Below are 15,366 nucleotides of genomic sequence, written 5' to 3' on the forward strand. Positions count from 1 at the left end.
TATTGCATTTTTTTTTTCAAAGAAACATGGAAGGAACCGCGGTCTCTGCAAAATGGGAAAAACATGGGTGATGTAAATTCGAAATTCCGTGTTTGAAAAGCGGCAAGTCTACAAAATGGTACCTCGTTCACCTTGCCTACTATTATGCTCATCCTAACAGAATTTTGTAAGCATGACTACCTCCGTGTCTCAGAATAACGTGGCACACAGGGGATTTCCACCATGGCACATAAGGAGTTGAAATCCGATCAAATTTCTTATGTTTTATTCTATCATGATGCGCCGAAAATGTACTAACCGGATCTCCGATAGCCCCCCCCCCCCATTCGTGTCTACTTAGTATTTTGTGGCGCCAATCGAGTGCACGTGTGATCGCCAGCCCGCGCGCACGCACATATCGCTTCTATGACCACTGAGTGGTGTTACTATACATGTAGTAGCTACGCACGCGTGCGTGCGCGCACACTCGCGATGCGAGTACAGTGCATGTATTACGCAACGAGTCGAGTACCGCCGTTGAGTTGCATTTTCAAATTCTGTAAAACGTTAACGCGTACAAAGCAAAATGGCAGCGCAGAGAACGAAGAAATTTTATGCCCTGTGACTGTGATGACAGCGTTGGAAAAGGTCCTGCGGTGGACTGGATAAAGGACAATGCCCAATATTCACGTTGTTGTTCCCATGAGGAAGTGACTGTAGTGTAATGGGGCAGCGGAAAATCTGCATCAACACATCACGCAAAGCTGCTTGCAGCTAATGGTAAGTTACGTTCAACTGTATACCCTACATGTTGATTGTGTGTATGATTGAGGGTACCACCTATCGTCATCCTATTGGATTTGTAGCTTGTTTATTCCAAAAATATATTACAAATTCGCCTAAATCTTACCTCAAATATGCCATAAATACTACAGTTTCGAATGTCGTGACCGTCTTGTTGGTTTTAAATCTTCGTTTTAAAATAGCGCAATTTTAGTGCACGCAATCCGTTTTCTTCGCGCAACGTTAGTTCTAGCTGTTAGCGATCGGCAACCCTCCCTCCATAGGTAATACACGTCAATTTCACAGCCATGCGTCGTTACTGAGCGCATGTGTAATGTGTAATTGAAACATGTCTATAGCCTAAGGGCTACTACTAGTTTAGTTTGTTAGTTTGTTTGTGAGTTTGATTTGCGTTTCTTCGTTTTTATTATTTTCAAAGCTAATGACACTTACTGTAATCCCGCGCATACTTTTTCGTTCGTACGCAAACAGCCATGATAAATACGCAGGGAGCCAGGGTGCCGATGTCAAGCAGGTACCCTGCCGATACTGGCGATAGGTGGTACCCTTACCATAAGATATAACGTTAGAATCTATTTACATGTATGTTAAGTTCAGCCGGGGGAGTTTTCAGCCGCCTCGAGACTCTACAATCAACTTTGCATCATACCTTTGCCCAGATATCCTGAATAGTAACCACCTAAAAACCTATGTCACATCCATAGCCACAACTACTGACTGGGAACCTGGCTGTACTATTAGATCGTTCAGACCTAAGTTGACCTTTTCCTCATTTTACTTTCAAAAATGAGAATTTGGACACAGAGGCTCAGAATTTGATTTTGTACTTACGCGTGCAGCTAACTGTAAGGAGACATACGTTTAGATTTAAGACATTCCTTGTCAAATTCCTTATGATTGTGACAAAAGTTCTTGTCAACTAAAGGCTAAAGCTAAGTCTAACCGTTAGGATACACCTCTTCACTCCATCACAAGCATTTTGCAAGTAACTTTCTGTGAGATTTTGGGTTTAACTACTTTGCTGCGGACCACGTAATATCCTTGGCAACATTCCATTGTGTGCTGAGCATGTAATATAATATTACGTCTTCATATAATGTGCAATTTGAAGCCTCAGCGCTGTGCTACCCCTACCCCTATGACATGATTGAATGTACGGGCAACAGGTGCCCCCCAAAATCAGTGATTTAGCTGTGATTTGTGAGGGTTTTGATTGGTCTCCAAGGTGAAAGTTTCTATAGAGTCTCAATTCAAAATGGCGACCTACAGTGGGAAGAAGGGTTTTGATGAATCTTTTGATGATAGTAAGTAAAGCTGCTCTTTGGGAAGGATTTGTGGAGGTATCGCAGATCAGGAGAGGATGATGCCTCACTATTTCATATTTCAAGCAATATAATTCTGGCCAATCTTTCGCCTTCTGGAAGGCATGTTTTGAGATACACATGCATTATTATGCATCAGCACCCAGGTGTTCAGTGTGCGTAAAAGCCTGCTGCAGTCCAGTGGTTAGTTGTTTCATCCATTGTGAAGCATTATTATTATTATTATCATTACTTATAGTGCGCTTTTCCCACAAGGCCCAAAGCGCTTACAATCAATTCAAAATATGCACGACAGTATGCACGACAGTACGTCTTTAATCTTTTGAATGCTTTTCTTCATCTGCATTTTCAGATCAGAGGATGTTCACTCTGCATAGGCTTGAAGTATTGGAGAGGCTAGACCAACATGAGCAGGTGTACATTCAAATTGCAGAGCGCCACCACAGCAGGTTGCTTTACCAGTAAACATGGAGATTGGTGAGCTGAGGAGACTACGATGCCGCCATTACCCCCTCGAGAGTAAGGCAGCTTTCCAAGAGCTCGACAGCCTTCTAGCTTCTGGAGATTTCTTTTGCTGGTAGAAAGATATTGGTGAGCAAAATACTAGTATTCGAAAGTGTTGCCTATATGTGTCATTTTTCTTTCCCTTGACCTCTGTCCTCTGTAATCTGTTGTTAGTTTTTAACCAAATCAATTCAATGACAGTGAACATAGTGTTTATATGAAATTAAATGTCACATAAAATGAGAAATGAGATTTGAATGTTTTTTTTACATGTATAAAAAAGTAAGGAATTAATCATTTGTCTTGTCAGCTGCTTGTTTATGTTTAGTAAATTCTCTTATTTTATTTAAGGATTTGATCTTTTCAACTCTTTTTCAGACATACATCCTCAGAATCAGTGGATCCTAATGGCAGGCGGTGTGCGGCAACTCTCTGGAGAAGATTGTGGGTCATGAGATCAGAAAGACCTGCATGGCAACAACAGGTCGAGCATGAAGGGGACATCTTCGTTTGCAGATTTACAAGGTTGCCATGCTTTCGTCTCAAGTACTATTTTCAGTAAGTCAAGCCAAGCCCTCTTCAAAAACAGAATTACTTTCTTAGCCATTTTTTTTTTAATTTCCACATTCAAAGTCTTTTTTTTTCCGTTCGTTTTTATATGATACAGAGCTCTATCATAAAGATTTGGTTGAGACTTGGCTTAAGGTTTTTGTCATGTTTTTGTTTTTTTGTGGGATAGTGAGAAACCTCTTGTAAAATACAACTGTATGAAAGACCATGTAGTTTCATGGGGATTTCTTTTTTTTTTTTTTTTTTTTATGAAAATCAATTTTGAAATGGCTGGGATGTCCAAAACAGAGCAATCCTATTAGAGCTTGGAATTCAAATTTTATTACAATCTTTTAGTTGTACTTTTTGGATTTTGTAGCTATTCCATATCCGATTTCCATCAAATAAACTTTGAATTCCTCTTACCCCTAACCAGGCCAGGCCCTTTTTAGTGTTCTGTGGCCTGGGAGGGGTTGATTCAATTACCCCCCCCCTCCCCCCCCCCCCCCTCCGAGATCTCAGCGTTTGATTGCACAATCGCTATGAAATTTGGCTTGTTCATTACCCGTGGTGTAATCTACCAAGCTATACAAAAAGAAATGGAAATTTTCGTCATACAGTATATGCATAAAATCATGCATTTTGCTCCCTATCAGATATTAAAGCTCCTAGAATCCTATTTTTTGGTGAAAACATTCTTTGTGGCATTTCTAACAATGAATTTGAAAAAAAAGATAGTATCAAAATCAATTTCTTCAGTATTTTATTGTATTAATTTCTTGGTAATCTTAGGTACATGTATTTTTTTGTTTTTTCGGCCTGTTGATTCATCATTTTTTTCCCACAGAATTTATGTCAGAACCCATTTCAAGCATTATCATGATAAAATTAATTAGTTTCAGCCCATGAAAGTGAAAATGATTAGATCTTTATGAATAAGAAGAGAAAACTCAATTTGCATAGACTTTATACACAAAATCACGTTTTGAGCCATTTTCAGTCTGACAGGCATACATAAAACGTCATGCAGCGTCATGACAGTATCAAAAGATGTGCAAGACTTCAAAGTAAAAGTCAGGGAACGATGCAGTCAAAAAATTTCATGTGGCGGAGTAGTCGCCAAAATGTGGAGGGGGAGGGGGTTGATTCAATATCTGGATACTTGGAATAAAATTTCCATGATGTTTCACTTTTTCAATCTTGAAATACATGTATGTATACACAGGTATGTACTGACAATTTAGCATTTCTTTTTCTATCATCTTTTCTACTGCAGACATGATACATTCGTATGCACAAGCAAAGGGATGCAAGATACCAGCGAGAAAGAGACCACAAACTGGGCTTGCCACTGGATTTCCAACTCGCGTGATCATAAAGGAAACATGCAGACGAGGAGGAGGACAAAGAGTGTGCAAGAGGCTCCAGCTGGAAATTAAGAAAAAGATTGACTGTCGCCTTTGTGATTGTAGACTATGGTGGGACATTTATCACATTCAGTGACATTTCTTCTCTCTTTTTATTTATAAATGAGGAGAATGTTGATTGTGTTATCTTGAATGAAAAGGAAAAGTGTCAGGATCAAGTCGGCTATGTACTACTACTTGGACTGTAAAATCAAACCAAATATTGGAAATATTTTCATGCATCATTTTTATTTATATGATCATCATTGAAAATACATATAATTCCTTATACATGTACTGTATCATGATATTGACAGAACATTACAATTTTTTTTTCTTGCATGCATTGTGAATATGTTCCTTCATTTGCTGGACTTTCCATAATAAATAGTTTAAATTTTATGCTACATCAAGTCTACTCAGATTTAAGTTCTTTGTGTTCTCTACTCCTCTCAACTTAACTTTACATCAGGATTGCATGTTTTCGTAATACATGTACATCATATTGATCATTATTCCTGTCAGCGCTTGAAGTGTCATCTCTTGTGCCAACAAACCGTTTCTGTAATGTATTACATAACAACTTACGGATATTTCTTTTCCAACAGCCTAGAAATGAAGCATATCATTCACCTGCCCCCTTCCACCGAGTTCCACAGACATGAATTCCCCTGGCTGTTGCTGGTTTGGGCAAGCCTTCAGTCAAGCTTTGTGGTTGTTAAGGTTCAATTTTGTGAAGAAAGCATGCATAAAATCTGACTAAATTGCAGAAGCGGTCTGTTGTAATTCATCTTCATACATTTACTGTATGTTTTTTGTTATTTCATTACTTTGCAAACATTAACATGAGAGAAATCTGTGTTTCCACCTTGGAAAACAAATTTCCCTTTCAACCTAGCTACACTTACACTGTAGAATATCTTCTAGATTACATGCCTGCCCTGACAAAACCAGTGTGGGCCCCATGTGGTGTATATGGGGAAAATATGGAACTAAATTGGCAAAGCCCATTTGGCCCATATGGGCCCCAGATGGGGTGTAGGCCTACAGGGAAAAACATACATGGGTTTCATGTATACTCAGTACTTGAATTCTAGAAAAAAACAAACATTGTATTATATTTTATTGATTGTTTATGTATGCTATGAAAGCGGATATAGATTGTCACTTGTTTATCGTTGTAATTGTACATGTATATTCATTTGCAGTAATGAAGTACAGGGTAACCCTGTTATAATGAGGTTGGTGGGACCACCATTTTGTCCTCGTTATAACCAGTACCTCATTGTAAACATAGGCATACTGTATGTTTACTATTTCAATATTTGCAAATTCAGATGAGACCAATAAGATATCCTCTTTTCCCAGGTTTCCCTGTACTGGTATTACTGCAATACCATTGTAGTACTACTGCAGTACTGGTACTACAGTACTACAGCAGTACCGGTACTGCAGTACCACTATTGGTACTGTAGTACTACTGCAGTACTGGTACTGCAGTACTACAGCAGTGCCGGTACTGAGTACTGCAGTATCATTACTGGTACTGTAGTACTACTGCAGTACTGGTACTGCAGTGGTACTGCAGTACTACTGCAGTACTGGTACTGCAGTGGTACTGCAGTACTACTGTAGTACTGGTACTGCAGTGGTACTGCAGTGCTGGTACTGCAGTAGTACTGCAGTGCTGGTACTGCAGTAGTACTACAGTGGTACTGCAGTAGTACTGCAGTACTACTGCAGTACTGGTACTGCAGTACTACTGCAGTACTGGTACTGCAGTACTACTGCAGTACTGGTACTGCAGTGGTACTGCAGTAGTACTGCAGTACCACTGAGGTACCACTGCAGTACCAGTACTGTAGTACTGCAGTACTGGTACTGCAGTACTGGTACTGCAATACTGGTACTGCAGTACTGGTACTGCAATACTGGTACTGCAGTACTGGTACTGCAGTACTACTGCTGTGTAGTACTGGTACTGCAGTAGGCCTACTGGTACTGCAGTACCAGTACTGCAGTACTACTGATGCAATGACTACTGCAGTACCAGTACTGCAGTACTACTAGTACTGCAAGGAAGAAGTGAGGTAGTACTGCAGTACTGGTACTGCAGTACTGCAGTACTGCAGTACTAGTACTGCAGTAAAGTGTCCAATTTACTACAGTACTTCTGCAGTACTAGTACTGCAGTACTACTGCAGTACGTGTACTGCAGTAGTACTGCAATACTTGTACTGCAGTACTACTGCAGTACTTTTTCACAAGGGGGTATCCCACACACCACTTCCATTTCACACCACCACACACGCAACACAACACACACTCACTCACCTGTATCCGACCCACCCTCGACAACATAACACTTATCCTATTCATCCACACCCGTCAATGATTAACACCTACACATTTCTGAAGCCGCTCCCTTCCCCACACTATACTTTCTATCCCGTCATAAACAATTATCACACACAAAATTACCCATCTACCATACTGTCACCGATAATCCCAGCATATATACACACCCACACACAACCACTCGGACATCCACTCCCCACACACCTATCCCTTCCACTTAATTCATTGATCTTAACCTATAAAAACCTACTTAACTCAAATACCAACAATTATAAATATAAATCAAAATACAAGTATATCCCCTCATCCTATTCATAAACAAAATTTGAATGCTTATTTAATCTGACTGTCTGAACTCCAAAGAGAAGAGGGAGAAAAAGAAAACAGAACAGTGGAATCTACATATATAACTAAGATATCACGTTACTGGCTACCTCCACGTTGCCAAGGCAACACTCGACCACCAATCAGACACAACTATCGGAGGGTTATTTGGTATACATGACAATCCTCATGAAAGGATTAGAAAGACAAAACACTCTTCTTCCTAACACACTGAGCACAAACAAAGCTTAAAAAAAGACTAACAAACTCCTGAGTTGACCTAGGCGGCAGAAAAAAAGACTTTCTTCAATGTAATAAAAATCTGTACGTACTTGTACAATCAAAACTCAACCGACAATAATTATTCAGTTGAACATATGATATACAAAACGACAATCACAGAAAAAAAAAAACCCGGCAACGTTGGCATACTAAAATCCATTATACCCAATTCAAGTTGCAATAGAAGCACAGAATATACGTAAACAATCCTCATTTATGAGTTTTTAGTTTTTTTTAATATATAAGTCTTTCCTGTAAATTAATGCTCTTCACAGTACTATAGTGGCCGTTTTCTTTCTACCCAAAGCAACACAGGAACAACCAGTTAAAGAGCAAACATATCTTAAAGAATTAATCTCATAAAAAAAAAACACATTTAGATAACGACATGGCTTACTTACACAACCTGTGTAAATCAGTGTCGTCACCAAACCCTGTAGTGGCAGATGGCCACTTGGAAAGCATGGAAATCATCATATTTCTATGTGAATTAAAAATATAATCTTTCCTTCGGAGCATAACGCCTCCTATACTAAACAGAACCACAACAAACAAAGGAAAACGTCAGTTCAACATGTCCCCCACTATGCCTAAAGTGGGAAACCCTCATCTCACCACATATTCCGTCACTGGCAGCCGGCGCGGAAACAGCCATTCAGAGGGCGACATGGCATTATCATGACCAAACTCATGAAAACGCTTGAAAAAAAAAGTCCAATGCCCTCGTTATAATGCCGGAGCCTGACATAAACCAATTACAAAAATTCATAATTTGAATCTTCCACCGAGATACCTGAATACCTCTACAATCTTCGTTGAACATATGATATTCCAGATATTTCTTCTTTAACATATGAAACGTAACCTCTATAACTCCGTTGTTGCCAAGCAGACCAGGCTAAGCCACTTAAAATGCATAAAGAAAAAATATATATATATATATAGCATGCGCAAATTAGAGATAACACCTGTATTTCCTAGGCAGCCGAACATCTATTCAAAAACCCAACAGAAAAAAAAAACAGTATTCAGTTCTATCTAGGGGTTGACTCCCTGGTTAAACCTGTCACCCACTATGCCTACAATGGGAGACCTTCATCCAATTTACATATTCCGTGACTTACTGTCTCCGCGCTGCTAAAGGCAACGCGGAAACAGCCAATCAGAGGGCTACATGGCCTACATGACCAAACTCAGAGAAAAAGTCAAAGAACGAGTCCAGTGTCCTCATCATAATGGCAAAGCCTGACATAAACAAAACATAATTGTTATAATATTCCAGATATTTCTTCATTAACAGGTAAAAACCCAAACTCTTTGAATCCGTTGTTGCCAAGCAGACCAGGCTATGCCACTTAGAATTCATGAAAAAAACTAGAAATGTCGCTATGGCGACTGATGCCTCCGCCATAATGCATGATTCTCCCAATAGGCGTATAGTACAATGTCTTCACAATGATCCATGACAGTTTCACATAACCGGCAAAATATTGAAATGACAGGTTTGTCAGAAATGTCTTGAACTGGGTTTGCTTTAATTTTCTAAGAGTGCAGTTACACATATTTGGGGAATTTTGGGGAAGTTTATGCATTGAGTAATTTCCAAAGTACGAAGAAAGAGTGTGATGACGGTACAAAATAGATTTTTTTTTTTTTTTTTGGGGGGGGGAAGAAACCTGGCCTTTGACCCTTAACCTTTGACCTTTGACCTTCTGGCTGGAAATTTCCCGGAGAATCTCCATTAGGTAAGGCATGTATTAAATTTTGAAACTAATAATGCAAGCATTGCATATACTAGTATATGAGGGAAATAGTAAAATTTTGAGGAGTTGACCTTGACCTTTGACCCCCTGATTATTGACCCATGACCCCTAAATTCCCTAGATAATCCCTGCCAGACAGTACATGCATATGTACCAAGTTCCACGAAGATACATTGAACCATTTGCGAGAAAAGTAATATTGCAACATTTTCACCTAACCTTTGACCTTTTGACCTTTGACCTTATGACACGAAACTCTCTCTGGAGAATGTTAACGCAGTAGTACATGTCCACACCAAATTTCAAGAAAATACCTTCGGGCATTGCATAGATATGGGGGAAATTGCAACATTTGTAGCATTTGACCTTGACCTTTAGACCTTTGACCTCTTGCCAATGTCACTAAAATCTACTCAACTAATTGTCCCATCATACATCATCCTTGGACCAAGTTTGGTGAAAGCTGCTTCTTCCAGTTTTGAGTTATCACGTAAACAGATAAATTTTAGGATTTGACCTTGATCTTTGACCTTTGACCTTTAGCTGATTTCACCCAAAATCTAATCAAATAATTTACCCATCATACTTCATACTTGGACCAAGTTTGGTAAAATTCCAGTAAATATTACTCAAGTTATCGCGTAAACGAAAGCGGACGGACGGACGTACGGACGGACGGACGGACGGACGGACAACCCGAAAACATAATGCCTCCGGCACCACTTCGTGGCGGAGGCATAAAAATGGCATGTGGAAATTCAAAATGACACATATATTTCCAAAACAGCCAAACATCTACTCAAAGACACAACAGTAAAACCATTCAGTTAAATCTAGGAGTCGACTCCCTAGTTGAACCTGTCACCCACTATGCCTTCAGTGATAGACATTCATCCAATTTGCATATTCCGTGACTGACTGTCTCCGCGCTGCCCAAGGCAACGCAGAAACAGCCAATCAGAGGCCTAACATGGCATACATAACCAAAGTCATATTAAAGGTAAAAAAAAAGAAACGAGTCCAATGCTCTCAATACCACTGAAACTGACAAAAGCAAATTACACATTCCTAATTTGAATCATCGGCCCAAATTCCCAGATACATCTGCTTTCTTCGTTATTATACAACCTTACAGATATTTTTCGTAACATATGAAATCTAACCTATACAATTCAGTTACTGCCAAGCAGACCAAACCCCTAACCGCAGGTGGCCACTTGGAATGCATTTAACAAGCAGACCAAACCCCTAGCGGCAGGTGGGCACATGCAAAATAGAGTTTATATTACATAAAAGGGCCTAACGCCTATTCAAAAAAAGAAAAAAAAATACACACACACACCTGAAAAACTCCTGCCACCCACTGTGCCAAAAGTGGGAAACCTTCATCCAACTCTACATACTCCGTGACCGGTTACTTTCGAGTTGCCCAGGGCAACGCAGAAAGAGCCAGTCAGAGGGCGACTTGGTATACATGACCAAACTCATGAACACAAGTTCAATGTCTTCATCATAATGCCGAAGCAGGACAAACAAATTACAAATTCTTTATTTGAATCATCGGCCAAAATTCGTCAATACGTCTGCCATGTTCATTGAACGTGTACTCTTCCAAATATTTTTTTCCTAAACATGTGAAAACCCAAACTGTATAAGTCAGGAATAACCAAGCCAACCCAACCTTGTCGGCCACTTGGAATGTATGAAAAATCAACATATGCAAATTAGAAATGCCGCCCATCTTTCCGAGGCTGCCTATTCTAAATCCTTCCGAGGCGCCTATTCTAAATCAGAAAGATTCGGTTGAAAATCCATCAAGTTAAACCAACTTAAAAAAAAAAAAAAAAAAAAAAAACTATTGCCAGTACAGGTGGCTTGAACTAATTGCCCTCTATACATAGAATTCATCCATTTTATCTTATCTTACTCTCTATCAAATATTTGATCTTAAAGAGTAAATACGCATCTACCCTTTAAATACATATCTGAATTCATTTTCCATCTACCGTTTACGTTATCGTATAACCTCAAAAAAAAAAAAAAAATCTCCCATTACATTAGTTTCACTCAACCATTACAAAAAAGAAAAAGCAGCACTCTTAATACATTGTAACATTGTAACTGCATTGTATTCTATTAGGCATTATTATGAAACTCTGGATTCTCCAGTCACAACTCAAAATTCTGTTTCCATTATCGTCTGAACAGATAAAGTCTGAAAACACAAGTCATTTCCAGTTGACGACTTCTCGCCTCCATTCTCCAAACAGGATTTCGTTATCTTCCTTTAACTGAAATATCTACGTTCATCTGATTTAAAGGGGAAGGCTAGTAACTGATCAGTGGGAATCACTGGGAATGCTGGGAGATGATTGTTCCAATCCTTATGGGATTCATTCAAGAGTTCATTGTGTATCTATTGTTGTGTGAAAATGATTTGCTTCAGAATGGTCTCATATTCAAGTAATGTGCAGTTTAATGCTTCCAGGTTAGCGTCCCTGGTCAGTGACGGAGCATTAATCTTCACATTACTTGAATATGAGACCGTTCTGAAGCAAATCATTTTCACACAACAATAGATATACAATGAACTCTTGAATGAATCCCATAAGGATTGGAACAATCATCTCCCAGCATTTCCAGTGATTCCCACTGATCAGTTACTAGCCTTCCCCTTTAATAAGTAAACCGCTTTATCAACTTTTAGCGTCTTTTTGAAATCTCTCCTCGCCATGCACATATTCCTCCTTTAATTTTTGAACTTCCTTGCCATACTTCCATGTTCCCCTAAGCTTCACATATTTACACCAACATGCACTTTCCTCCTTCGTTGACCTATGAAAACTCGCTTCACCTCCATTTCTCTTCATTCCCCTTACCTCATATTTTCTCCACCAGCACCATTCACATCTTCTCCTCCATTAGTTTTGACGCTGGTTCACCTCCATACCTCCATGCCTCTCCATGCCTTTCATGCTCTCCACAAACCCTTTCTGCTTCTCCACTGGCAACCACACCAACATGCACTTTCCCCCTCCGTTTACACTTGAGCGCGAACGGCATGAACGGACGTGGTTAGACATTGCTCCGTATTCCATCGTTTTTGTGAAGCAAAATATCAGATATGCATGTTTGATCGGCTCATGCATCTTTCTCCGACTCCAACAAGACAAAATGAATGGTAGTTTTTATCCAGTTTACATGATATTGCTATCGGAACCCACTTTTTGCTTCGCTATTTGAATATCTATCATTGCGCAAACCTGATGTGATAGTATCACGTGTTGCACTGACTGTGTTCCTGTATTCGTGTACGCAATATACATGAGTACCATGACGAAAACTCGACGGGGACAGTCCGAGGATTCTGCCGCTAACCTAACCAAGGACATTCGGGAGGAGGTATCGAAGGCAATAGAAGACAACAGTGAGCTTATAGATACCCTAATAAACAAGATAAAGGTGTCATTGATTGAAGAAATCACGTCTCTCATCACGCAAAAAGTGGCAAATAACATCAAGGAGCGAATAGACTTCGAATTAGCTGAGAGAGATGATAAGATTGCAAAGCTACAGAAGGATATAGACAGTTTGAAAGACAAGCAGGATGAAGCTGAACAATACTCGAGGAGAAATTGTCTCATCCTGCATGGAATTTCAGAAAAGGATGACGAAAACACGGATGTGCTCGTGAGGAAACTCTGCGAGGAAAATCTAGATGTAAAGCTCGAGGAACATGACATCGACAGATCTCACAGGCTTGGAGCTAAAGCGGGGAAAACAAAAGGAGTCATCGTCAAATTCACGAAATATACAGTGCGTGACCGAGTGTACCAATCTCGTAAAAAGTTGAGGAACCTAGATGGAGCCCAAATCTACATCCAGGAGAGTTTGACAGAGGTGAGAGGGGATCTTTTCCGGGAAGCAAAATCGAAATACAAACAAGGTGTGAAGAACATTTGGACTCAAGATGGCCGAATCCAAGTACGAACGAACGATGATCGCCGTGTAACCCTCGTCACAAAAGCCGACCTCGAAAAGCTCGAAAAGCTGAAAACAACGAACAAAAGCTGAATGGACGACTTTCGCACAATCTTACCCTCCATTGTAGACGTCACACGACGTTCTGGTATCCCGTTGTTGTAAGCTTCCTACAAGAAGATTATACCCTGTTCATTATCTACAAAGTAATTCTAACCAAACTGCTTATTACTGCCGGCGACAAACTTAACCTATAGTATATAGTGTGTACGGCCATTATTTGCCACACGTGTCTCTCTCTTTTGTCTTTCCAATAAGTTTTTTTTTCTTTTGTTCCGCTTAATAGCAACAAGTCAACAACTTTGTGTCAATTTTACGTATCCAAATAATGCTTGGTGTCGTACTGACAAAAGCTATTGAATGTAAATTGTACATGTCTTGCAAACTACTCAATACAATCTATTGCCCGGTTTTTGTTCAAGCAAAATTTGCGTGTTTACTATATACGGCAGAATTAGACGTGCAAGCCTACAACGTATATCTGCTCTGCTTAATAGCAAGAGGTCAATACCCCATGTGTATCAATCTGTGATATAGATGATACATGGTTTTGTCGTTTCGCACTGACAAAGTTATTGACTGTAGATGTTTTGCAGACTACTCAATACAATATATTGCCCGATTTTTTTTTTCAAACAAAATATGTCTTAGTTTACAACATACGGTTGAATTAGACGTGCAAGCCTATTTCTGCTCTGCTTAAAGCAAGAAGTCTATACCCCATGTGTATGATTTGTATTACAAATGATACAGTTGTTCATGGTTTTGTTGTTTTGTACTGACAAAGCTATTGACCGTACATGTCTTGCAGAATTCTCAATACAATCTATTGCCCGATTTTGTTCTAGCAAAATTTGTGTGTTAGTTTACAATGTACGGTTGAATTAGACTTGCAAGTCTATTACTGCTCTGCTTAATAGCAAGAGGTCAATACCCCATGTGTATCAACTGTGATATCGATAATATATGGTTTTGTTGTCTCGTACTAAGAAAGCTATTGACTGTATCTTGCAGAATTCCCAATTCAATCTATTGCCCGATTTTGTTCAAGCAAAATTTGTGTGTTTGTTTACAATGTGCGGTTGAATTAGACATGCAAGTCTATTACTGCTCTGCTTAATAGCAAGAGGTCAATACCCCATGTGTATCTACCTGTATTACAGATAATACATGGTTTTGTTGTTTTGTACTGACAAAGCTATGGACCGTACATGTCTTGCAGACTACTCTCTATATACAATCTATTGCCCGATTTTGTTCAAGCAAAATTTGTGTGTTAGTTCACAATATACGTTTGAATTAGACGGGCAAGTCTATTACTGCTCTGCTTAATAGCAAGAGGTCAATACCCCATGTGTATCAACCTGTATTACAGATAATGCATGGTTTTGTTGTTTTGTACTTACAAAGCTCTCGACCGTAAATTGTCTTGCAGACCACTTAATACAATCTACTGCAAGATTTTGTTCAAGCAAAATTTGCGTGTTAGTTTACCATATTCGGCTGAATTAGACGTGCAAGCCTATATCTGCTCTGCTTAATAGCAAGAGGTCAATACCCCATGTGCATCAGTCTGTGATATAGATGATACATGGTTTTATTGTATCGTACTAACAAAGCTATTGACTGTACATGTCTTGCAGACTTCTAAATACAATCTATTGCCCGATTTTATTTAAGCAAAATTTGTGTGTTAGTTTACAATGTACGGTTGAATTAGACGTGCAAGCCGATCTCTGCTCTGCTTAATAGCAAGAGGTCAATACCCCATGTGCATCAATCTGTGACATAGATAATACATGGCTTTATTGTCTCGTACTAACACAGCTATTGACTGTACATGTCTTGCAGACTACTAAATACAATCTATTGCCCGATTTTGTTCAAGCAAAATATGTGTTAGCTTACAATATACGGTTGAATTAGACGTGCGAGCCTATTTCTGCTCTGCTTAAAGCAAGAAGTCTATACCCATGTGTATGTATCAACAAGTATTACAGACAATACATGGTTTTGTTGTTTTGTACTGACAAA

General features: G+C 39.3%; 1 long non-coding RNA gene across 1 annotated transcript; it reads left to right on the forward strand.

The window, feature by feature from the left end:
- The first annotated feature begins 512 nt into the window (after positions 1-512).
- On the forward strand, positions 513-4,971 carry LOC140237227 (uncharacterized). The gene is made up of 4 exons (XR_011901821.1): positions 513-759; positions 2,458-2,696; positions 2,988-3,167; positions 4,435-4,971. It is a non-coding gene; the product is annotated as an uncharacterized lncRNA (long non-coding RNA).
- The last annotated feature ends 10,395 nt before the right edge of the window (positions 4,972-15,366 follow it).

Source organism: Diadema setosum, chromosome 13 (assembly GCF_964275005.1).
Source record: "Diadema setosum chromosome 13, eeDiaSeto1, whole genome shotgun sequence".
NCBI classification, from domain to species: domain Eukaryota; kingdom Metazoa; phylum Echinodermata; class Echinoidea; order Diadematoida; family Diadematidae; genus Diadema; species Diadema setosum.